A 24,543-nucleotide genomic window follows, 5' to 3' on the forward strand; every position below is an offset into this window, starting at 1 on the left:
GAGTTGCACAGGAGAGATCCCTGTTGTGTAACCTCAAGGAGAATATGTTTCACTTTCTCTCCAATTCATTAAAACTAACAGCCAAAGAAGCTAAAGTGAAACTGCTGGGAGAGATCTTTAAATATGACAGGTTCATGATGTCCTTTCTATATGTGTGTAGATCAGTATGTGAATTAATATACTTTTCAATGTAATTGCATAAAAAGCTGTTGAGGAATATTTGCCCTGGAAGCTGTCATTAACTTTTTGTAGACTTTTGATGGAGGGAGACCGTTTACATGGCCATACCTGTATTAACAAGTACTGTGCTCCCATAGACACAGATTCACAGTCTGGCACAGATGGCAGTGAGGGCTGCTGGGTGCACACTGCACACATCTTGGAGACTTTATTTTGGGTTACTTCTTATCTGATCCTGCGCAACAAAGGCCACCTAGCAGTTGGAATGATCTTCTACTTTAAGTGCTATTAAAGGAACCCTGGGGGCAACCCTGAAGACTGTAGTGTAGACCTGTGCAACAGGCTTGCTTGTAAGCATGCTCCTGATCCAAGCTGAAACACTAATCCATTTGATATGGTCTGTCTGAGCTGTCACTCATTTTATTAGTATTTCAGTAACAATACAATCCAAATGAATAATGCTAGACTCTATTGATTTTCTAAGAAGAATATTTGGCCTCTGCAACATCAAAGGGGAATTGTGGAACTAGGAACAATTGTAGCAGGGAAGATAAAACATGATGTAGAGAGATGGCACTCAAATTAGTGATTTTTTTTCATGTGAGTAGTACACACAGTGTCATCCCAAGCAATGTCCTGTGTTTTGAATTGATTGGAAGAACCTTTCAAATCATTTCCCCATACTTTTCTATTTTCAGGTTTATCAGAGAACGTACATGACTATACAGCTGAGGAGAGCAGGGAGATGACTGTTCCTGAACTGTCTTTTAAGCAAGGAAATTCATGGTTGTAATCTGTGTAGCTCCATTCTTATTATAAACAGATTGTAATTTGACAGAGGACAACACACTGCTTGAGCCCATTCCAAAATAAAAATAAGGATGCAACAGTTCAGTCCCCTGAGTGACTGTAATTAGCTACATTTAGCCTAGAAAATAAGATCCACATGGACAGTTTGCAAGTTACAGGAGTTATTTTAAAACAAGGAATACATAGATGCTATGTTCATTTGTCATGCAAGAGAGAGGAAGAGGGCATAACAGCTACAGTTTGTTATCAAGTCAGTTGCTAAGAAATTTGATTAGGTTATAGCCTGTGCTCAGACATCAGCTTTGCTCTTATCAAGGTGCTTTGCAGTTTTCCAAAAGGAGGTTAGAATGCCAAAGCATGGAGAATAGTACGGCCAAGTTGTTATGACAGGTGGTTGAAGACGGCTTTGATTTGCAGATATGCAAGTGTTAAACACAGTAACCTCTCCAGCCAAATTTATACTTCGGTAACTATAACTACTAAATGCTCTCTACCATGTTCCCCTTCTTTCCTCCAAGCGTTCAGTTGCCTCATGCAGCATGCTTTATTGCCTTAATTTGTGCTTGTAGAGCTGTGGTGTGATTTTACAGCAGCTGCTGTGTTTCATCCTGGGGATGGCTGTACTTCAGTGGTGGACAGAGTGATTTATGTGTAGACAGATCCTAGTTTATACACTCATTTACTAAAGTTTATAAAGACATGTGGGAGCCATCTGAGAAAAGGTGCAACAAGTGACAGGTCCAGTTCCAATTTTCCTGACACACCAGTCAAAAACTCAAAGTACAGTGTCCTTGTGATAGCATGATAGGAGAGCAAGACCAGTGCATCTGGTCCTACAGTGGTGTTTTGGCAGCTCTGATTAGGATACCCTTGAGTTTGCTCTGATCTTCATCTATCTTGCCTGCACAATGATTACCTTAGAGGAATAGAACAGCAGGAAAGGGAAGGAGAAAGCAAGGCTCATTGAGAGAACTTTAAACCAGGTATGAAGTGGGAGGAGGTTAAAACAAGGCTTGCTAGAGATAAGCCTGTGGGAAATATGATGGGACTGGGGGAGATGTGAATGGCTCAATTGAAGTGCATCTACACCAATGCGCACAGCATAGGCAACAAATGAGAGGAGTTGGAAACCATCATGCGGCTGGCAAACTATGACTTTGTTGCCATTACTGAAACATAGTGGGATTGCTTCCACAACTGGAGTGCTGCGATGGATGGCTATAAGCTCTTCAGAAAACATAGGCAAGGAAGGAGGGATGGTGGTGTGGCTTTTTGTGTTAGAGACCATTTTGATGTTATTGAGCTACAACTGGGAAAGATAAAACTGAGACTTTGTGGGTAAGAATCAGAAGGAAGACTAATAGGGGAGATGTCTTGGTGAGGATCTGTCAGGATGAAGAGACAAACAAGCCTTTCTAGGAGCAGCTGGCAGAAGTGGCATGATTGACAGCCCTTGTTTTATTCAACTTCCCTGATATATACTGGAAACAAAATAGAGAACAGAAGAAGCAGTCTAGGAAGTTTCTAGAGTGTGTAGAAGACAAATTCCTGGCACAGATGGTAAGAGAGTCTACTGGGGGCGGTACCCTGCTAGTTCTGTTGTTCACAAATATAGAAGGACTGGTGGGAGATGTGGAGGTCGGGCGCTGTCTTGGGCAGAGTGACTGCAAAATGGTAGAGTTCTCTATTCTTGATGAAGTCAGGAGAGGGCTCGGCAAAACTGCTATCTTGGGCTTCCAGAAGGCGGACTTGGAACTATTCAGGACACTGATAGGGAGGGTTCATTGGGATTCAGTCCTGAAGGCAAAGGGATTCAGGAAGGCTGGACACTTCTCAAGAAGGAAGTCTTAGAGGTGCAGGAGCAGACTGTCCCCCTCTGCTGTAAGATGAGCAGGCAGGGAATAAAACCGGTGTGGATGAACAGAGAACTTCTTCTGAGGCTCTGGAAGAAAAAGAGAATTTATCACCTGTGGAAGAAGGGGTTGGAAAGAGACACAAAGGGAGAAAACTATAAAGGCAAAAGCCAAGTTTGGACTCAACCTGGCCACTATAGTAAGAAAGAACAAAAAACTTTCATATGAGTACATTAACATTAAGAGGAGGGCCAAGGAGAATCTCCATCCTTTACTGGATGCGGCATGCAATGGGACTGCTCAGGAGAAGGCTGAGGTTCTCAATACCTATTTTACATCTGTCTTTAAAAAGTCAGACTATTGATTCTTGGGGTACGCTACCCCCTGACCTGAAAGTCTGGGGTGGGGAACAGAATAAATCCCCATGATTCAGGTGGAAACAGAGACCCACTTAGACTGTCACATGACTATGGGGCTAGATGGGATCCACCTTGAGGGAGCTGGCAAAGGTGATAGCCAAGCTGGTTTCCACCATTTTTCAGCATTCCTTGAGAGGTCCCAGAGGATTGGAGGCTTGCCTACATGACTCCCATCTACAAGAAAGATCGTAAGTCAGATTCTGAAATCTACAGGCCTGTTAGCCTGATCTCAGTGCCAGAAAAGGGTATGGAACAGATCATCTTGAGTCAGATCACATGGCAAGTGTAGGACAACTGGGGGATCAGACACAGCCAGCATGGTTTCATGACAGGCAGGTCCTGCTTGACCAACCTGATCTCCTTCTGTGATCGTGTGACCCACATGGTGGATGAGGGAAAGAATGTTGATGCAGTCTATCTAGACTTTAGCAAGACCTTTGGCACTGTCTCCCATAGTATTCTCTTGGACAAGCTCAGAGCCCATGCCTTGGACGGGTACACTCTTTGCTGGGTAAAGAACTGGCTGGAGGGCTGGGCCCAGAGAGTCGTGGTGAATGAAGTTTTAAATCCAACTGGCAACCAGTCATGCTGGTTGTGGTGGTGTTCACCAGGAGCTGGTATTGAGTCCTGTCCTGTTCAGTATCTTTATTGACAACCTGGATGAAGGCATTGAGTATACCTTCAATAAGTTTGCAGATGACATCAAGTTGGGAGGAAGTGTCGATCTGCCTGAGAGTAGAAAGGCCCTACAGTGGGATCTGAACAGACTGGATAGCTGGGCTGAGCCCAGTGAGGTGAAATTCAAGAAAAGTAAGTGCTGTGTCCTGCACTTTGACCACAACAGTCCCAGGCAATGCTACAGGTTTGGGGCAGAGTGGATGGAAGACTATAGAAGAAACAGACCTGGGTGTATTGATCAATTGAACCTTGGTTGAACATGAGCCAGTTGTGTGCCCAAGTGGGCAAGAAGGCTAATGGCATCCTGGCTTGTATCAGAAATAGTGTTGCCACCAGGAGCAGGGAAGTGATAATTCCTGTGTACTGAGCCCTGGTGAGGCTGCACCTTGAGTATTCAGTAGACATTGCCCAGTTTATGGATAAAGATAGGTAAGTATGGTTTGTTCAAAATCCGTATCACAGCCATATATTTAACTGATCGTTTGAAGTTACGACCCTAGCGGGTTTTCCTAACATTGTCTGGTAAGCACTGATTGGCAGGATACTTAGAAACACCAGTGTGTGGAGGAATTAAGAGCAATTAGTCCCAACATGGCTCTACTCTATCCAGTGTTCTGTTAACACTTGCATAGCTATTCATTGCTGGAGTGATTTGTAACCAATGTTTTCCCCATTGTCTAGAGCCCATAAATTTTAAGTGCACTTCAAAATCCTGAGACACTCTCTCATTATTTAAATGGAGACTTGGAGATTTTTCCTTAATGATGAAAAAGAAATCTTCCTATTCCTATACATATTTGCTATTCTCTTGTGCTACGGCACAGTATGACTGAAAATGTTGACTGGACCATGTTTGTGTTTGCTGCGTGTCAATAGTACTGAAGGATGCCAGCTCATTGTTTCGTTTGTGAAAAGGTACAGCTTAATTCCATTATAGTTGTTGTGTGTGGTCAGTTGTGAATGGACTGGGTTGAACTGGATTGATACATAAGGCCCCTCCTCTGTGATTTACGAGTGTGATGCTGTTATTTATCAAACATACTGGGTGTGGGCAGTGACTCATTTGGGGTAACTTGGCACATCATCACTGAATTGAGTGGAGTCAGTCTATTTTACTGTGGCTTATGATTCTCTTCAACATATTGAGGAGCTCCTTCACTGATCGCTCTGCAGTCTAACAGATATGTCATATTGTAAAGGAGATTGTGCATTTTCAGAATTTCCCTTCCCTTAAAATTCCCAGAGAGCAATGAGAGGTAGCACCATTTTCATGGTGTCACTGTGCCTGATTGAGTACTTTATATTTTTAAGCTGTTTATGCAAAGAGTCTCCTTGGTAGCACAGACTGCTTTCTCTGAGCATTAGTGAGAGGTGAAAGTCAGAGAGATGGCACTGTCAGGGAATTACCCACAACAATTTGCATGAATTTGGTGCCTTTCATGCAGTATCTCAAGGCACTGCACTTTCAGAAGCCAGCAACTACAGAGACTAAGCTTCACTAAGTAAATATTGCTGACGGTGGAGGCATACATTTATCAAGGGAGCCTGAATTGTAAATAGTTTGCAACAAAAATCCCACAGAAGAGAGTCGCTGTTGCACATGCATATACATGTATATATATAAAACACAGAAACAGTAGGCACAAGCAGTGTTGTATCACGTTGCTGTTTATTCCATTCCAGGAAACAACCCTCTTCAATTTCTTTGTTTGTGTAAGAAGATATTACAGAGCCTCGCAGTATTCACAAGTGTCAGCTGCCAGCAATCAGTTTCGTTGTTAACAAATAAAAACATGCTTTTAAACATTAGAGACTGAATGCTATTGAGTTATATTTCTGCAGTTCTTCACACAATGACTTGAAGTCTGAAATCAGTTAATTAGCTTTGTTTTACATCTGTGTATACAGGTTGGAGATTGCTAAGTAGGAGAAGACATTATGTCCCCACTTCCCTTAGTATCTAGAATCTACTGATTTAAATGCAAGCTTTTGACTCAAGATCTAGATTCACTTCCCTTGGGCAGAGACCTTTTATTCCTTTTTTTTTAATTTATATTTTCTCCTCTGTACAAGAAGAGATAGCCTGAGCAAGCACTCGAGCCCATGCTCATCTTTTGTGTGCTCACTTTGACATGAGCTTGTTCCCAGACATAAAGGCTGAGGGGAACCACTCAGGGGGTAAACTCAGGCTCAGTTTGCCCTCTGTTCAAGCCTTAGCAGGTATTTATTTATCTAGTTGTCCTATATCCCAGACACCTTCATGGTGCTTACCAGAGGACTTATCCTGTAAGACTTCTGGGAAGATCCCTGCTACTGCTCCCACTTTACAGAAGATGTGATTTGTAGATAGACACAGTGGTTCTTTGTCTGAATTGCGGGCAAACAAGAAGAGTGTGGCCAGGCAGCAACCAAGTAAGGGCTATTATTTTTGCTATGTATCTGTAATTCTCATACTTTATCCACAGGTTTTGACTCTCCATAGGTACCTCTTTAAAAGGTAAGTACTTCCTGGAGATGAAGGATGTTACTACTATGGAAAGAGTTGAGATGGTTAGCTGGTAACCCCAGGGTGTGTTTTAGATATGCTTTGGCTTGAAAAGTCTACTCTGAGTTTATAGCAGCAAAGTCAGTGTTTCAGACCCCAGTGATATCTTGGCATTATTCCCCCTTCCTTGACTTTTCCAACAATCCCACCAAAAAGACAGCCTGGTTATGAAAAAAATATATTGATTTTCTGGGGAAATCCTATCAACGGCTGTGAACTGGTGATTCTATATGTCCTGGAGTGAGGTGCTGTTGAAATGATTAATGTGCCCATATTTCAAGGAATTTTATTTATTTTTGACATTATAAGATTCTTTTTCTCTCCTCTTCAACAAACAAAAAAAGAAAAAAAAGAAAAAAAAGTATTTTCCATTTGTTCAGTTCAAGCTTATCAGTCTCACGCCCATGAAGTCTAATTTATCTTTTGCTTGCAATGTCACATGTTGCTCAGCGACTCTACCTTATTGCTATTCTTGAGCAAAACTGAGTCTCGGGTAATGTATGCTAGACAGATACTCATTTTCAACCCTGATTTTTTTCCTGGTAGTTTGCCATTCTCATAATAACCGACCCACTATCACTGTTCACGTTAAAGAATTAATTTTTCTAGTGACACAGGACGGTTAACAGTGAACATCTTAAAAATGAAGTTATTTAAATGCAATTAGACAGATCTGTTTAAAGAGTAAGGAAAGGAAAGGATGCACCTTCCTCATCTTTCTGTTTCCCATCTCCTTCTTATTTATTTGTTCGTTTGTTTTAGAAAAGAGCACATTTGCTTTCAGTGTAAGGAAAAAATTGACTGCTGAGTAAGAAACTTGTTATAGTTTTGTTCAAATTTGTATCACAACTGCTCCAGCACACCCCTCTGGACATTTTTTGGCAATCACTCCAGAGACAGAGGAAGCCATATTCATACAATTATCAGTGTTTAATCAGTGCAGACTACCAATATCAGTGGTGTCTTTCTAGCTACAAAGTAGCTGAGTATTTGCAGAGTATAATTCCAGGTAGAATTAACAGATCAAATTTTGCACTGGGCAGTTGAGCCTTGAATAAGAAGATAAGGCCAAAGCATGGTAAATAACACTCCCCACCACATCTCTGGTAGGAAAATGCACTTACTGGTCTTGTCAGAGGAGTTATATATGGTTGAAGGAGAGGTGAACACTGCATGACTTCTCAGGAATGGGGATACCCTTTGTAGATGCACTTGCTTGATCTTTTGATGACTGTCTAGCAACTAAGGAGATTCATGTCTGTAAAGTGAGGGTAAACAAAGGTATTTAGATACTCACATACATTGATTTTCGTGGGAGTTGGGCACCAAAAGGTTTTCTAGAAGGTATATGTTGCTGATCTATGAGTACCTAGCTAAGAAGGGAAGGCCAGCTGCAGGCATAATCACAGACGTAAGAAATCAGATAAACCAAATCGTCTGGCCCCTCTAAATTTACAAGGGAGTGAGGATGGTCTTGGACATCTACAGGAAGAATTAGAGATTTACAAGAAGAATTAGAGATCTGTGCACGGTCAGGAGGCTATGATCTCATTGCAGTCACTCACTGTCTTACTGTAACACAGTGAGACAACTCATGTGACTGGAATGCTCTCATGGATGACTGTGTACTTTTCAGGAAAGGCAGACCAGCAAGGTGAGGCAGTGGAGTTGCTCTTTATGTGATGGATGCTTAGGGATGAATGATGAACATGTGGAGAGCTTATGAATGAGAATTAAATGGCAGGCTAATCTGGGTGACTAATGTGGGTGTTTACTACAGGTGGCCTGATCAGGAGGAGGAAGTTAACAAGGCCTTCTACTGGCAGCTGAAAGTAACCTTACAATCACAGGCAGTGGCTCTCATGGGAGAGCACCCAGATATCTGCTGGAAAAGCACTACTGTCAGGCATGTATTGTTCAGGAGGTTCCTGTAGTGCACGAAGTATAACTTTCTTACATGGGTGGTGGAGGACCCAATGAGGAAAAGTGTGCTGCTGGACTTTGATCTTACAAACAAGGAAGAACTGGTTGGGAATGTGAAGGCTTGAAGCAACACTGGATGCAGCCACCATAAGATAATGGACTTCAGGATCTTAAATGGAAGAAACAAAGCAGTAAATAGGATTGCAACCCTGGACTTCATGGGAGCTACCTCTGAACTCTTTAAAGACCTGCTTGAAAGTATCCCATGGGATACATCACTGAAAGGGGGAGGAGGAGGAAGTGGGGGGGAACAGAATTGATTGACACTCAAGCACCACTTCTTCCACGCTCAAGATTGGTGCATCCCTAAGAGTCAGAAATCAGGCAAAGGTGGCAGGGAACCTACATGAATGAGCAAGGCACTGGTGGAGAAAAAAAAAAAAAAAAAAAAAAAGAGAGAGAGAGTGAGTCTGGGGAATAGAAAACTTCTTGTGTCAAGGAGGATCTAATCAGAGATCATCTGGACAAACTCAATGCACACAAATCCATGGGCCTCAGTGGGAGTACTGAGGAAGCTGGTATAAATGATTACCAAGCCACTTTGTATCACCATTGAAAGGTCGCGGAGAACATGAGAGGTGTCTGAGGACTGGAAGAAAGTCAGTGTTACTCCAGTCTTCAAAAAGGGTAAGAAGGAGGAGCGGAAACACTACAGGCCAGTCCACTTTACCTCTATCCCTGGTAAAGTGGTGGAACGGCTTATTCTGGATGTCATCTCCGAGCAAGTGGAAAAGAAGAAGATTATCAGGAGTCGTCAACGTGGATTCAAGAAGGGGAAAACACGCTTTATGAATTTGGTAGCATTCTATGTGTCATGACTAGTATGTAGATGAGGGGACAGTGGTGGATGTTGTCTACCTTGACTTCAGCAATGCTTTTGACACTATCTACCATAGCATCCTCATAAGTAAGTTTAGAGAGTGTGGGATAGACGAGTAGACAGTGAGATGAATAAGAACTGGTCAACTGGTAGAGGTTTGTTGTCAGTGGTGCAGAGTTTAGTTGGAGGCCTGTAGCTAGTGGTCTCTAGAGGTCAGTATTGGCATGGTTCTGTTCAACATCTTCATCAGTGAGCTGGTTGAAGGGATAGAATACACCCTCAGCAAGTTTGCTGGTGATCTAAAGCTGGAAGGAATGGCTGACACACCAGAAGCTGCCATTAAGCAAGACCTGGGCAGGCTAGAGTGTTTGTCAAAAAGTAACCTTATGAGGTTCAACAAGGGGATGTACAGAATCCTACATCTGGGGATGAATAACTACATGCATCAGTATAGGTGAGGGGCTGATCTGCTGGAAAAGAACTCTGTGGAGAAAGACCTGGGTGTCCTGGTGGGCAACAGGTTGTCCATGAGCCAGCAGTGTGCCCTTGTGGTCCAGAAGGCCATTTTATGGCCAGCTGACCAAGGGAGGTGATCCTTCCCCTCTGCTCTGCCCTCCTAAGTCTGCATCTGGAGTGCTGTGTCCAGGTCTGGGCTTTCCAGTTTAAGACAGGGAACTTCCAGAGAGATCCCAGTGAAGCAGTTGGACCGGATAAACTCAAGAGGTCTTTTCCAATACATACACTTGTGTGATTTTGTGATATATGTTTCAGAACCCCACACTGAATTTCAACATTATCAATCAACACCATTCATCAGGCTGGAACTTGTCTGCTGGGGAAAATTGTGTGCTAGACAAAACAAAAAGCATTTCCAAGCTCTCTGTTAGTTAGCTTTGAACTGTGATGAAATCCCTTTGTGTCCCCAGGATAACAGGCCAGTTTTTCAGGGGATGAACACACTGGTCCAGCCCTGGCATCCCCATCTGCTACAGAGATCATCACTGAACTGTCTACTTCTGAGATGCTTTCAGGACGCAGGGAAAAAAATCTTACTTTAATGGTGCTGTTCAGGATGATCTTGGCTCTTGAGATCTATGAAAGCAGGTATCACTTTCTTCATGGTAAGGGCCTTTTTTTTGTGGAAAGAGTAAGAGAGAAAATGAAGAGAGGTATTGTGGGACAGCTCATAAAACACAGATGACAACAAGTCATACATGTGTGTATGCACATACCTGCATATGAAAGAAGGAGGGAGAAAATGAATTATGATGGAAGAAAAGAATATCTTGTATCTGAAAGCTGAACATGGATTCCTGAATTGTACATATTATATGTGTAAGGTGAGAAAGCTGAGCTGAGGAGAACAAGTGCTTAATTTGTTAAAAAATGACAAAATCCCAGCAGCAACCACAATGAAATTGAACTTGTATTCAACATATTAATCTCCTAAAAATGATCTTAGCTTGTGTGAATGTGAGGTCAAAATGGAATTTTTCCTCCAGGTATGTAGATAAATTAGATTGCACTAATAGGAAGTAACCAGTCCATTTATTTGTCAATAAGCATTCAAAGTGAAGGCTGAATGAGCCTGTGTCAGAAGGAAATGAAACTAGTTTGCATTTCATGATTATGCAAAGCAGTTCATGCTAAAATGCACTTCTAGTGACCTCCTCCTCTATTTCTTCCCTTCTGCTATCACACTGGCAGCACATATGTATTTAAATAATTTCCATTTTTAATGATGTGTTTATGTGTTACTTTTACTTAGCATGAGATGTCTTTTGTATTGTTTGCTGTGTTTATTCTTGTGCTTCCCTTTTAATGTGGACTGAAAGAAAAAGTGGTGCTTCAGGGTGTTCCCTTGCTCTGGAACTGTAGTTGTCTACATATGAGGAAACATTTCTCTGCTTAACCAAATATGAAGACTGGGACAAAGGGAGTAGTCAGGAAGATGCAAAGAAAAGTAGGAAATTCATGCTATTTGAGGACTGTTCCGTTTCCCTCCAGTTGATAGGTTTTACTGTCTGAGAACTGGATGACACCAGTTTTTTACTAGTATATCCAGGAAATTTGATGCTTGACTTTCAAAAGAGCGAATGGAAGTGTTTTCCAAAATACAAATAATAGAATCATAAAATGGCCTGGGTTGAAAAGGACCTCAGCGATCATCCAGTTTCAATCCCCCTGCCACAGGCAGGGTCGCCAACCTCCTCCACAATAAATCCTCCACTGAACTTTTAATGCAGCATATGTAGTCATCCTTTTCATGTTTCAACCAGTGTGCCAAAATGCTTTCTGTTGAAGCGGAAGCTAATCAGAAGTAGATCTTCACTGTAGCAGCAAGTGAGATAGACAGTGAGAGCCTCAGTCAGGGGAGAGAAAGAACTTGTATGCCCTAGAAACCTTGACTGCCTGTACAGACTGAACTGTTGATTTCTAATCAATGTTCAGTAGATGAAGGGGTGCTTGGATGAGGACGCATTTAATGATTGGTAGAAGATTTTCTAGTTTCCTTAGTCTGGTCTCACACATAAAAAGTCTGAATGCTCAGTTCCTTTCTCAGTCCTAGGAATTATCCTCCCTGGCTACCAATGAGGCACTGGAACTGTTGAGCTAACACTTTCCAACTGGATGAAATCTGTAGGTTGAAAATTCACCAAAATGTTTGTTGTTTTCTAAGTAAAAAAACATTGTTTTGAGGGCATCTGAAAGTAAAGCTGAATTGAAGAATAGTTTCTGTTAATAAGTGGGAGAAGAAATGCTGCTTTTTTTTTTTTTTTCCTTAACACACCTTCAGGTCAGAAGGAGAAATCAATTAAAATGATTTTGATCTTCTGGTGCAATAGAAATTTGAATAAACTTTTACATCTTTCTCAATAGTCAGAGTTGCACTTCAAATCTAAAGGAGAAAATTGAAATCTTGAGAATTGGGTAATTATCCACAGCCCCTTACTGCTGTCATCGATCTACGTGAAGGGATGAGGAAGTAACGAAATGTCAGCAAGTCATTGTATTGTGAGCTGGAACAAACCACTTTTAAGAGTTCTTGGTTTTTCAGAATTTGTTTTTGAGATGCATCAAGTTCATATGCAATCAGGATATGATGTGAAGAAGGTTTTGTGCAGTCAGGAATGAAGATTTAATAGCCTGATAAGTAGAGAAGCTTACAGATAATTTCAAGGTGTTAATCTAACCTTGCTGTGCCTTTAATCATTAAGCATTCTGGAGAATGTGAAAAACAAAAGCTGACTGTTGTAATATCATAGAGAAGGCATGGAGAGAAAATTTCTTCCAGCAGAGCAGCTTTTAAATAAATTATTGCTTTATTTTTTTTTTTTCTCCATGATGGGGGAAAAATAGCTCTAAGATGGATTTAAAGGAAAGTGAATTTACTAAGTGACCTGCATCTTTCTCTCTCGCTAATTAGTAACAGTCAAACGCTCTTGTTCTGCAGACACTGACTACAAAGAAAAGGATAAAGAACTTGGGAAAGACTCTAGAGCTGAAATAATTAGGCAATTTATCATTTAGGGTAATTGGACTTGTGCAAAGCAGTGTTATTTACCACAAGTTTCCATTTCTCCTAACCGGGTGTGAAAAATACAGCTACATCGATTGGGAAATGCTCTTGGTGCTTTTTCCACAATGCATTGTGCCAGAGACTCTCAGTTCAAAGTGTGATGTTCCTCCCAGTGATTTCTTTTCCCTCAGTGATCTGCAGAAGCAGTATTCAGCTTCTAAAACCTCAAACCGAAATTAGATTAAAGTGCCCAATATGGGGTCAGAAATGGGAGGGAAAGAGAGACGAGTTTCCACCAGGGAATTTTCACTTAACAAATGAAAGCCTTTGCTTTGTTTCAAAGGAAAAATTGCCAAGTAGAGGCACATCTTAATCACATCGGTAGCCAGCTGAGATGTTTATGCTAATTTACAAAGGTATGTAAGTATAAGAATCAGGGGGTCCAAAACTCCTGCTTCTGTGATGTGAAAAACAGGCATTTAAGTACCACTGGCAGATAGCTGTGATGTTGTTTCAGTTTAAGGGAGAAGTGGGGGAGCAGGTGAGAAGGCTTTCCTTGAATTTCACCTCACAGCTCGCTAGCAGCATGAACGACCTTTCCCTTGGATAATCAGCAAACTCCAAGCATTAAGAGTGCCGCGGGGCTCAGCCTTGCCAGAGGCTGAGGTTTCCCTTCATTCCTTAAGGTAGAGGGCACAGCTGCTCCTTTGCAGCTTTGAAGCAGACCTGTGGGTATTGGTCGATGTTCAACTGAACATGAGCCAGCAGTGTGTCCACGTGGACAAAAAGGCCAGTGGAATCCTGGTTCGTGTAAGAAATAGTGTTGCCAGCGGGAGCAAGGAAGTAATAATTCCCATGTACTCAGCACTTGTGAGGTTGCATCTTGAATGCTGTATTCAGGTTTGGGACCCTCTCTACAAGAAAGGTATTGAGGCCCTGGAGTATGTTCAGAAAAGAGCAATGGAGCAGTGAAGGGTTTGGAGCACAAGTCTTATGAGGAGTGGCTGTGGGAACTGGCATTGTTTAGCCTGGAGAAGAGGAAGCTCGAGGGAGACCTTACCGCTCTATACAACAACCTGAAGGAAAGGTTGTGGAGAGGTGGAGTTTATCCACTTCTCTCATATCACTAGCAATGGGACTAGAGGGAATGGCCTTAAGGGCCTCAAACTGTGGCAGGGGAGATTCAGGTTGAATGCCAGGAAAAATTTCTCCGAAAGAGTGTTCAGGTGCTGGCACAGGCTGCCCAGGGAGGTGGTGGAGTCACCATCCCTGGAGGTGTTCAAGAAATATTTAGATGTTGTACTGAGGGTTGTGGTTCAGTGGGAAGTACTGGTGATAAGTGGATGGTTGGACTAAATGATGTTGGAAGTCTTTTCCAACCTTTGTGATTCTACGATTCTATTGATTGTTATTTTAAAGTAATTTTGCTCTACCCACCTATTATTAACCAGCCAGAAGACTCCCCCACTGGAGAGAGAATCAGGGGAAAAGGCAATGTTTAAAAGCATTTTGCTGCTTGTCTGCAAGAAATTCACAAATATCTGCTGCCAGGCTGTTGTAGATGGGTGCCATGGAAGTGCTTTTAAGTGGCACAGCTTGACACCCGTTGCATGCATGTCTTCAGAGAATGTCACAGGTTGTGTGTTTTCTTCCTGCCAACAGCTTGTTATTTTAAAACAGTTGTATGCACTTGATATTTTCTTTAGCAAGGAGAAAGTCATGACTACCAGCAATTTTCTGTGGAGATGTAAGGAGTAGTAGGTTGTTACCTAAAATATTGTCTTTATCCTAAGCAAGCTGAATGTGTGACGAAATGCAAAATACAGATATAAATTTGTTAGAGTTTGATCCCTCGCTAAAGGAGTGTGTGAGCTCAGGTGCAGAAAGAAACACCTCTGCTGATGCAGTCAAATTATCAAATGAAGAACATTTCAGCATTTGTCAGTTTCTATGCCTTATCATGATTTGATGGCTTTTGGTGTTGATTGCTCTTGTCGAACAGTGCCTTTCCATGACTGACATTCCATGGTTTTGGGGTTGTTTTGCTTAGAGTTAGCAGGCAAATATCTTTCTAGTAGCCCTACTGATTTACAAGGGCTGTGTAAATTCTGTTTTTGCCCAGCACAGTAGGAAGGTAGGAATCAAACGGTGGGGTGTGATTCTTATGCTCACAGCCACGTGGAGCAGTAAGGACAGTGACAGTCTTTCTCCAAGGCAGTTTCTCCAGGCTGGGTTAGGTGTGCATCTGAGACCTTGCCTAGTGATTTGTGCTTTGTTTCCCTTTCCAGAACTGCTTCTTTCCTGAACTTACAGATCTTTGCAGAGAACTGCCCAGGGAAACTACTCTGCCCACGTATGCCTTGTGGATAACCTTGCTTGTTGTTTTGCATTACGACAGTTGCCTGTGCTTTGCACAGGGTCTGCAATCCTTCTTATTTGATTCTGCAAAGCAGCTTATCTGTTTCTTCAGTTTACCCAGAGAGATGAGTGGTTCCCTTACCTACAAGTCTGAACAGTGTTTAACCCAAGCTGTAATTTCAAGCCATTCTTTAGGCTGGGTACTCCACCTCTTCAGCACTGCAGTTTTCTGCCAGTAGGAGCAAGATGCTGTGTGTTTTCTAAATATTTTAGGTTATTTTAGCACTTTTCATACATTAGCACTCAAATGATACATAAGTACAAGTGTATAAATATCTATGCAAGGCTTGTAATATTAATGGCCCTGCTTTTTACAGCAGTGCATGAGGAAACACAAAATTTAAAAGTTTTAGTGTGAGTTAAAGAGATCTCATAATATTTGTAAGTTTTGGTTGATTTAAATGTCAAAGAAATTTTTTTTGTAAAATGACATGGTGCTCTACACATGGGTTTAAATGAAAATACATTGATTTTCATTGCGTAGAGATCTGAATTGCTACACTCACTAGGGCTACTGGTGTGCTTAACTTAAAGGATGTGCATCGCCCTGTACAAGAAGAGAAATGCAAATATCTTTTTCCCAGTGCTCAGAGTAGTCTCACAAAGCAAATATCTTTCCATTTCCGTAGGAATAAAAAATGGAGATATTGTCTATGAAATTAATTAAACCATAGATTTTAAGTTTAAGAGATCATTGCCGTGCAGTCTAATCTTGTGTACAACCAAGGACATAGGACTTCACTGAATTTAATCTGTTTAAATTAGTATATCTTTTAAAGAAAACTCCCAGTTGCTTAAATTAGATGGCATAAAATGTCTTTCCAGGCTTTGAAAATGAAGAATCCTAAGAAAAACAAGTGAAACAAAATGCTTTGTTAATCTTTTTAATTATCCTTGTTTCACTGTTGCAAGTTTGGCTGTTCCAGAAACGTTGGACAGCCCTGCTGTCAACATGCTGTCCTTACAGAATTGTGGAACTCTCCACGTTTTGAATTAATTAAACATATAAATCCTACAAACCATATGTAAGGCAATTGCAAATGAAGAGCCTGATTCTCAGTTTCCATTTATGCACTTTCATCTCTTGCAGTGGGAATGGATTGTCAAGGTATGCACACCATCCTTACGCTTATCTTCAACGCTTATCTTATTCCTGTGTGGTGCCATCTTGTTAATATATAAACAAGTGCTTGAAGCTATGGCAAGGCTTGTTTATGCTGCTGTGGTAGGACCTTAGTGTAACTGAGGATTGGGCTCTGAAGGCAATTCCTTGTGATTGCAATCCAGTTACTGAAAGGAAAACAACAATACTCAGCTTGCTCGCAAGGAGCACAAAGCAAACCAGAAAATGATTAGAGTAGGGGAAGACGAAAACATGACACACACCAGCAAGTTTTCCTTCTTTATTAATGGAAGAATGTGAATGTTTTTTTGTCATGCTCTCTGGTTTGATCTGAGAAGTATAAGCCATGCAAAATAATGGCTTTCCTTACAAAAGTTAGAGTAGAAAAAACTGTTTCAGTCTTTTTATTTCACACTACCTTCTTTCTTTTTTTTATGCACAGTTGGACTGAAGTAGGAACTTTGATATAGGAATGCAGATTATTTGATTGAATTTTGGATCTTGCTAAGGGTTAGCTTCATTTTGTAGAGTGATGATATCAAGATGTCTCTAACTTAGTAAATCTGCGAAGACTTGACCCAAAGCCTTGGGAGGGTGTTGCTTTGGTTCAGATGCTAAGTGAGAAGAGTGCTGTGCTTCTGTAATCAAACAGCTGCTGGAGCTGCACTCAGGGTTGTTGTTGTGGTGTGCTCAGCCCTCAAGACCAGCTGCTCTGCTGTAATTTGGGGCTGGTGCTGAGGGGGAGTGAGGGACATGGTAAACATGCAGACTAGCAGTAAATGACAAGAGGGATATGATATGTAACATTAACCAGGCTCAGTGTTTGCTGTGGAATAGTCTTTTAAATCAGTCTTTTATTATCAGTGAAGCCTTAGCTGTGCACTTAAATGGAGAACAATGCAAGGACATGGCAATGGTGCAAAGCAAGCTTTCTTTCTTAGCTCTGATTTTATAAGAGAACCAGAGATCCAGGTCATAACATGCAAATGTGAACTTTTTCCATGTTTGGCAGTGTTAGGAACTGGGCTCTGGTTTCATCCCTGTTCCTGCCATAAGGATTCATCTCATTCACCAGTCATATTGCGCATAAATCCAGCTGGGAATGTCACACAAGGAATCCTCCCACTCCTGCTTGGTCTTTCTGGCAACAGTCAATCTACCGCGATTTTGTTTACTCTCTTCCACTAGTTAGTTACCCTTCTCCTAAATGAGAATTCTGTTTGTTTCCATTGTTAATGTTTTGCTTTTAGATTCTCCTGAACGTCCATCATCCTTTCACACCTGAGTATAAGACCCTTTGTACATGAGAGATATTTTCTCCTCACTGTGCAATTGTAATTGTATTTTGCAATGGTATCAGCTGTTAGCGTTTTCTGATAAAATTGTTAAGTTTCTAAAATTTAATTTCGTGGAATGTCTTTCTTCAAATTGTATTTGCTTATTTAGTTAAGAGGATGGACAGTGTGTGTGACTGTTTTCAAAGGTTCACCTGTGGTTTTTTAACATTCTTTGAAAAATGTGGACATCAGAATTGGAGAGAGTATTCTAAAATCAATGTGCGTCAGTGTGAAATATTACCCAGCTTATCTCATAGACCTAGTTTTATTTGGTGCTTGCTTGTTTCAAATGATGCAGCTGTTACTGGAGCTTAGCATTTCTAAGTGATTTTAGATCTTTCATTGTATTATTTTCCTTTTTCTGCAGTTCAATAAATACACTGAGAGAAATTAGCTGTGAAGTGTGGGCAAAAGTTGTGATTTGGAGGGCTTGATTTTATAGAAAAACTATGTTACCAGAACTCCTAACTCCCCCCAATCAAAATGTTTCTGGAATGCTTGCTTGGTTGAAATCTGAAGCCTATATTTTATATTTTTCAGTGTTTCAGATTAAGGAAGTAGTAAATTTAATCCCACTAGCACTCAGTCTTTGCAGAGAAACATGGTAGCCAAGAGACACTTGCTGTGCATATATAGATGTATAAATTCTAAGCAGTTCATTGACAAATGCTACCAAGCCCTCATGAATGTCTTTGCACATCTAAATTTATGTGCAGTTATATATCCTTTAACACTGCACTAGGCTTTAGGCTGGTAATTGTAGATCAGCACAAGTAGATGTTTTTTTGAAAAGGTCTTGGAAGAACTTCCTTTTCTAAGTCAGTAGTGGGGAGAAACTGTTTTCCGCGTTTTGATTTTAATCTCTTCATATTTGGAATGTACAAGACAAAAAGAGAATCAAACACATCCATGTTGTCAGCTGAAGATGGTAGGTTTCTCCTACGGTAGACTCAATTCTGGTTCATCCAGCTAACACTGGAGATATTAAATGGAGACATTTGGTTTTGGTGCAGGAAGGATACGCTGCAAATCTCAGAATTACAGAACTGTAGGGGCGGGGAGGGAGCTCTAGAAATCATCAAGTCCAACTCCCTGCTAAAGCATGTTCCCTACAAGAGGTCACACAGGAATACATCCAGACAGGTCTTGAAAATCTCCAGAGAAGGAGACTCTACAACCTCTCCAGGGCAGCCTGTTCCAGTGCTCTGTCACCCTTATAGTAAAGATTTTTTTCCACATATTTGTATGGAACCTCCAATATTCCACTTTTTGGCCATTGCTCCTTGTCCTGTCACTGCACACCACTGAAAAGAGTCCAACCTCATCCAATTGCCTCCTGCACTTTAGATATTTATAAACATCATCCCCACTTAGTCTTCTCCATGCTGAACAGTCCCAGGTCTCTCAGCCTTTCCTCATACGAAAGACGCTCCAGGCCCTTTATCATCTTGGTTCATCCTCCAAGTGGACGAATGGAGGACAATGGAGGAAACAGGTCTTGAACTTAAAATTCCTTCAGGGCTTATGGATGTTATTTTGTTGGGACTTGGAACAGGGAGAGGCAGAGCTGCAAAAGCAGCACACAGAGATGTAATGTGCTGTTAAGCCTGCAGCACTGGAGGTCTGGACAAGCACTAGTTAAAACTAGTTAATTATTTAAGAAAAAAATTATGAAGCATAAAATATTCAAACTGCCTGTGTCTGATGCGTGCCATTGCACAATGGCACACACACCTGGATTTTAAATTTTTGCCTCTTCATTATGCTTTTATAAAGCAAAGATGTCTCAGTGCTAAAGACGGAATAATTATTTGTCAGGCATTAATAATAAACAAAACAAAGGGAAAGGTTTTTTGTTTCTTCCAGAGGGGGGGTACACCTTCCTCCTTTAAAATGAAAATCATTTACAGCAGTCCTTAGCTCTCTTGGAAATGAATAACTTACTAAGTGTTGTGATAATTGTGTAGAGAACCCATTATGGTAACACAGTGTAGCTACAAACTGACTGGGAAATTGGTGCCTTGAGTCTGAAATTACATGTTGCAGTTACCAGGCGTCATTTCAGATTAGCTGTACCTGTCTGGTGGCAGCTCCTATAGAGCCACATTGGTGAGTCAGTCTTCCTCTCTTAGAAGCTGGCCTGGCAGAGAGGGCTTGACTTAGAAACAAAGGCTCAATAGAAATCAGGCTACGCTGAGCTGTTTGAGCCTAGAGACAAGGTCTGCTAGAGAAAAAGTTAGTTGGAAACCTCAGCAAAAAAAAAAAAACCTCCTGCAAAAACTTGGAGAGGGTGTTATGCTGCTTACATACCCAGTGACAACTCTCGAGTACCTGGCACTTGCCTGAACCCTCTGTTGACATCTGCACACCTGTTCTTAGCAGGCAGAAGGCAACATTTCTCCTTCTGTATCTAAAAACGGCACTTCTCACACACACACGAAAAAAAGGCTGTTAGTCATGGTATCTTTGCCAAACTCCATTTACATGTTGGCTGCCTGAAGTTCCATCTGCAGTGTCGATCGCCTGACATTGGTTCACTTCCTGTCCTAAATTGCTGAAAAACCCCAGTGTGTGAAATGCTGGCCCTATGGCTTTTTCAAGAACAGATCATCATCTCCCTTCCTGCCTCTCGTCCATGTGCTCTCAGCTCACTCAGTCTCCATCACCACTCACCATGCCATCAGCATTTGTCAATGTGGATAAAGCTGCGCTGGGCTGATCCTTGAGACCTGGCCCAGCAGACCTTAAAACAGTCACTTTCCAGCTTCTCTGCTTGTGATGCCACATACACTTGCATTTCTGCAGCTGTGATCTGAGGTTGGGTCATGTCCTGTAACATCATGGCCACTGCCTGGCGTGCATAAGTAGTCACCTTGCTCAGCAGGACTACGTGTGTGGGTAAGCAGCATTCTGAATGTGTACCAAGATCCTTTGGGGTATGAGTTTTATAAATGACAGATGTTGTAAACCCTGACTTCCTGATGGCAAGCACTGGAGTGGAACATTCTGTCATCAATGCTTATTATCTCAAGATTCTTAATTAGTTTCATTGATAATTTTGGCACACTCGAATGTTTCAAATGCTTAAATATTTCAGTACTTATTTGGTGGAAATTCTCTCTGTCGTATCTGTGTTGCAGGAATACTCCAACTTAGGATTTTCTGTGATTCTACGATAGTACTAGTCTTCAGACTGCAAGTGGGAAAGTGGTGGCCACTGTTCCTTTTGAGCCCTGAATGGGAGCTTCTCTCTGAGGACTGATGTTACCTCTCATTGTAAGCAGTTGCAGAGTACCAAGGTGGCTGATTTAGGAGCACCAGAAGGAGGAATGGTGAAAAGGCCTTAGTTTCCCCCCCTCAGCTTTGAATACAGCATTTTTCCTTCAATCTCTGGTCTACCATTGAGGCATCCCAGCTGAATGCCCAGGATCATTTGGAACAGCTTAGTTCCTATGGAGAAAGATAGATGTTTTCCAGATTTAAGCAATTATACCTGAAAGAGGCTTCCTGCGGTGCTTTTTTCCTCTTCTTTCCTCTTGTGCTGAGGGCAGTGGATTTCAGAGTCATGGTTGGATATCAGTGAGTCTCCCTCTTGCATTTAATGTGCACGTCTCAAGCTCTTGCCCATCTGGGTCAGATGTGTAGAGTGTACACACACGGGAGCCTATGGGTCACTGGACCCATTTTCATCCCTCATAGCACTAACAATATCTCATGTCCAAGTTAAACTTGTCTTCAGTCACAAGGGTTTTCTCTAGAGAACATGGCATGTCTAGTTTATACACAAGAAAAGAGAAAACCAAAACACCCCAAACCTCTCAACGTCTAATTCTCATAACTATTTACTTAAACTGTAGGCCCGAATGCTGAACATCTGCTGTAAATTGATGGTATAAATTCGCTGTTTGCTTCAGGAGAGAATTTGGCTTTGTGCCCCTGGATCTTTAAGAAAGGAATGTTTTAAACCTATGGTTAGGAGATGAAGCACATTCATATCACTGCTTTAATCAGATTTCCTTATTCTTCTTCTTCTTTTTTTTTTTTTTTTTTCAGACCAAGATGTTATTTTTTTCAGAGCCCCATTCCTTGAATGTTCCCCATAGGTGGAATGTAATTAAACTCCACTGGCATCTCCCCCTGCTGGGATTTAGACGAGGGACAGATCTTTAGGAAGCATAAAACAAATACTGTGAAAAAAGAAACCTTGTTAGAAGAGTTGCCAGAGAATCAGCTCTGCTTCATTTACAAGCTGATAGTTTTGAAAATCTGCCCTTTCTCCTTTTGTGAATTGGTTTCTAGAAATTGTTAATTAATCACTTAAGCACCAGGGGCAGGGGGGAGCCCACCGACCTTTTGCAGCTCTGGCCCTGCTTGTGGGCTGAGAGTGCACACACTGAGAGCCACTTTATGCCTCAAACTGTGGCTTTTGCTTAAAATAATTCAGTGGGGCAGGCATTGCATTGGGAGGCTCTGACAACAGCCCTTAACATGCTGGCATGAGAATGACCTGGCACAGCAAAGGCCTCATGGCCAAGGACACAGGGCAGCTCCATCCCTGGCCTGCTCAGATGTGGTTCCCTCAGCATGGCCCTCCAAGTGCAGAGAGGCCACACACTGTTCCTGTCCCCAGTGTTCCCCGGCTTTGCCTCAGTTGCCACCAACTGCAGGCAGATCACAAAGCCACAGAATCATAGTGATTGGAATGAATGTCTGGAGATCATCTTGTCCAAAGCCCTCCTAAAGCACATTCCCTGCAGTAGGTTCCACAGGAAAGCATCCAGGCAGGTTGTGAAGGAGAAGAGGAGAATTCACAGCCTATCTGGGCATCTTGTTCCAGTGCTCTGCACTGTTGTAGTAAAGAAGTTCTTCCTTGTGTCTTTATGGAGCTTGAGATAACTGTGGGACCTGCCTTGGTTCTGGGAGCATAAATGCAGAGTAAACTTGTCAACTTGGGCCTACTGTAATTGGGATGATAATCCATTCTCAGATATTGCTTTACTAATGGTGTTCAGATGCAAAAGTGAAGTAATAATATTTTTAGATGAGTTCCTAGTGAGTTGGTGTCTGTACTGCAAAGCTGTCTGCACTCTAACTGTGACTGCCTTCAGTGGTCCTCCTGCCTCAGGATTTAAGATGTTCTGCTTGTAAATGGGAAAAACCCTAATGCTGGGAATGAGTTATTTGTTACCTGCCTGATACAGGGTGGCTGTGAGTGATGGAGCAGAGTCAGGCTGCTGTCTGCCCATGTCACCAGCTGCAGCTGCTGAAACACAGAGTAAGCATATCACCTTTTAACAGCCCTTTGCACAGTGGTGCGTGGAGGAGCAGTATTCAGAGATTTCTAAACCAGCAGGGTAAAAGCATGCAGCATGCTGTACAACAGGTACAAACATTTACAGCTTGTGGGCCAACCAAGCACAGTTTTAATGGGGTTTGTGTTAACCCCATCAATTTGTGGTTACTACAACTACACATGATTAGCACATTGCCATAGCGCAAAGAGACTGTAAGGCACCGTGAAGTTCTTGCAACGTTTTTCTCCCCTCATTATCCATCCCCTCTTCCCCACTCCTTCCTTCCCTACTTTGTTTTGATGTTCTCTCCATGCCCCACCATACACATGGGTGCTGGCCCTTTGAGCTGTTCCTGTTTTGTGAGGGAACTTCGTGTCATCATGTTTGGTGTTGGAGGAATCACATAGAAATAGGACCTTGGATAAGAAATCAGTCTTACTCCAGAAGCCTTGCATCATTTACAAAAATAAGTACCAAGTGCACTATGGAAAAAAACAATCAGGTCTGTGCATCTGTTCACTGCTATTAAGAATATTAGTTTTCAAGAGTGATCCATTATTCTGTGAAGTACCTTTATTTGTTGGACAAACAAGAAAACCCACACTTTTATTCTCCTGAAGCTTTTAATGGTATCACAGGATGCAGGTACTTGATACGCTGATACTTACAGTAGAGAGATGAAATGGCCTTAACTTCTCCTTGCTGTTGGCCTGAAACCAACAGAAAACAATGATGTGCCATTTTAAGAGGATTTTGACAGTGAGGACATTTTTGTAAGCATATCAGATGCATACATACAGGCAGGAAAGTCTGTAGACTAGAGAGGGGACTGTACTTGGAGCACTCTGAATTTTCTATAGCAGTATTCTAAATTCAGAGTAAGTCTAAAAGCATACCTGCATTGGCAGAGAGTGCTGGGGAGCAGGAATAACAACAGAGTGGGAATTAGCTGAGGCCTGATCACTTTATAGGGGAAGTGTTAATCACAGGTGTGGTTTTATTGGTTGTTTTTTTTTTTTTTTTTTTTTTTGTTTGTTTGTTTGTTTTTTGGGGGGGAAGGGGGAGTGAGGGTAGGGGCAGGATGCAGCAAGACTTCAGCATCAGCTGCTGAAGTACAGCAGCAGCAGCAGCAGCAGCAGCAGCAGCAGCAGCAGCAGCAGCAGCAGCAAGTTTGGGAGCAGGCTGCTCATCTCTGTGTAGCCAGAGATGAATTGTTGCAGCAGTTTAGTGAGCAGTGTCTTGTGAAGGAATGGAGGAGGTGCTCTGCTGTTCAGGGTGGAGGCAACATTGGCTGGGGCTGCCTGGAGAGAGTGAAGTTACAGTGTGCTGGCATGGCCCTGGGAGCAGAAAAATGCAAATTTGGCAGGAGACTCTTACCTATATCTGTGCATATTAAAGTATTACAATTGTTTTATAACTTGCTGTACTTAATGGATGGCTTGTCTCTTTGTGGTTGTGTATATGCCACTTGAGTGGCATGTGCATAGTGCAGGAGTGCATCTGGGTGCATAAAGCATCAAAGCTGGCATTCAATGCCATGCTTTTGCATCTTTGCTAATGATC

General features: G+C 41.9%; 1 protein-coding gene across 9 annotated transcripts in view; it reads left to right on the forward strand.

The window, feature by feature from the left end:
• Positions 1-24,543, forward strand: part of TBXAS1 (thromboxane A synthase 1) — a 243,706-nt gene that overhangs the window by 175,230 nt on the left and 43,933 nt on the right. The window lies entirely within an intron of this gene.

The sequence above is a fragment of the Tympanuchus pallidicinctus genome, unplaced genomic scaffold (genome assembly GCF_026119805.1).
Source record: "Tympanuchus pallidicinctus isolate F22 unplaced genomic scaffold, pur_lepc_1.0 scaffold8, whole genome shotgun sequence".
Classification (NCBI taxonomy): Eukaryota; Metazoa; Chordata; class Aves; order Galliformes; family Phasianidae; genus Tympanuchus; species Tympanuchus pallidicinctus.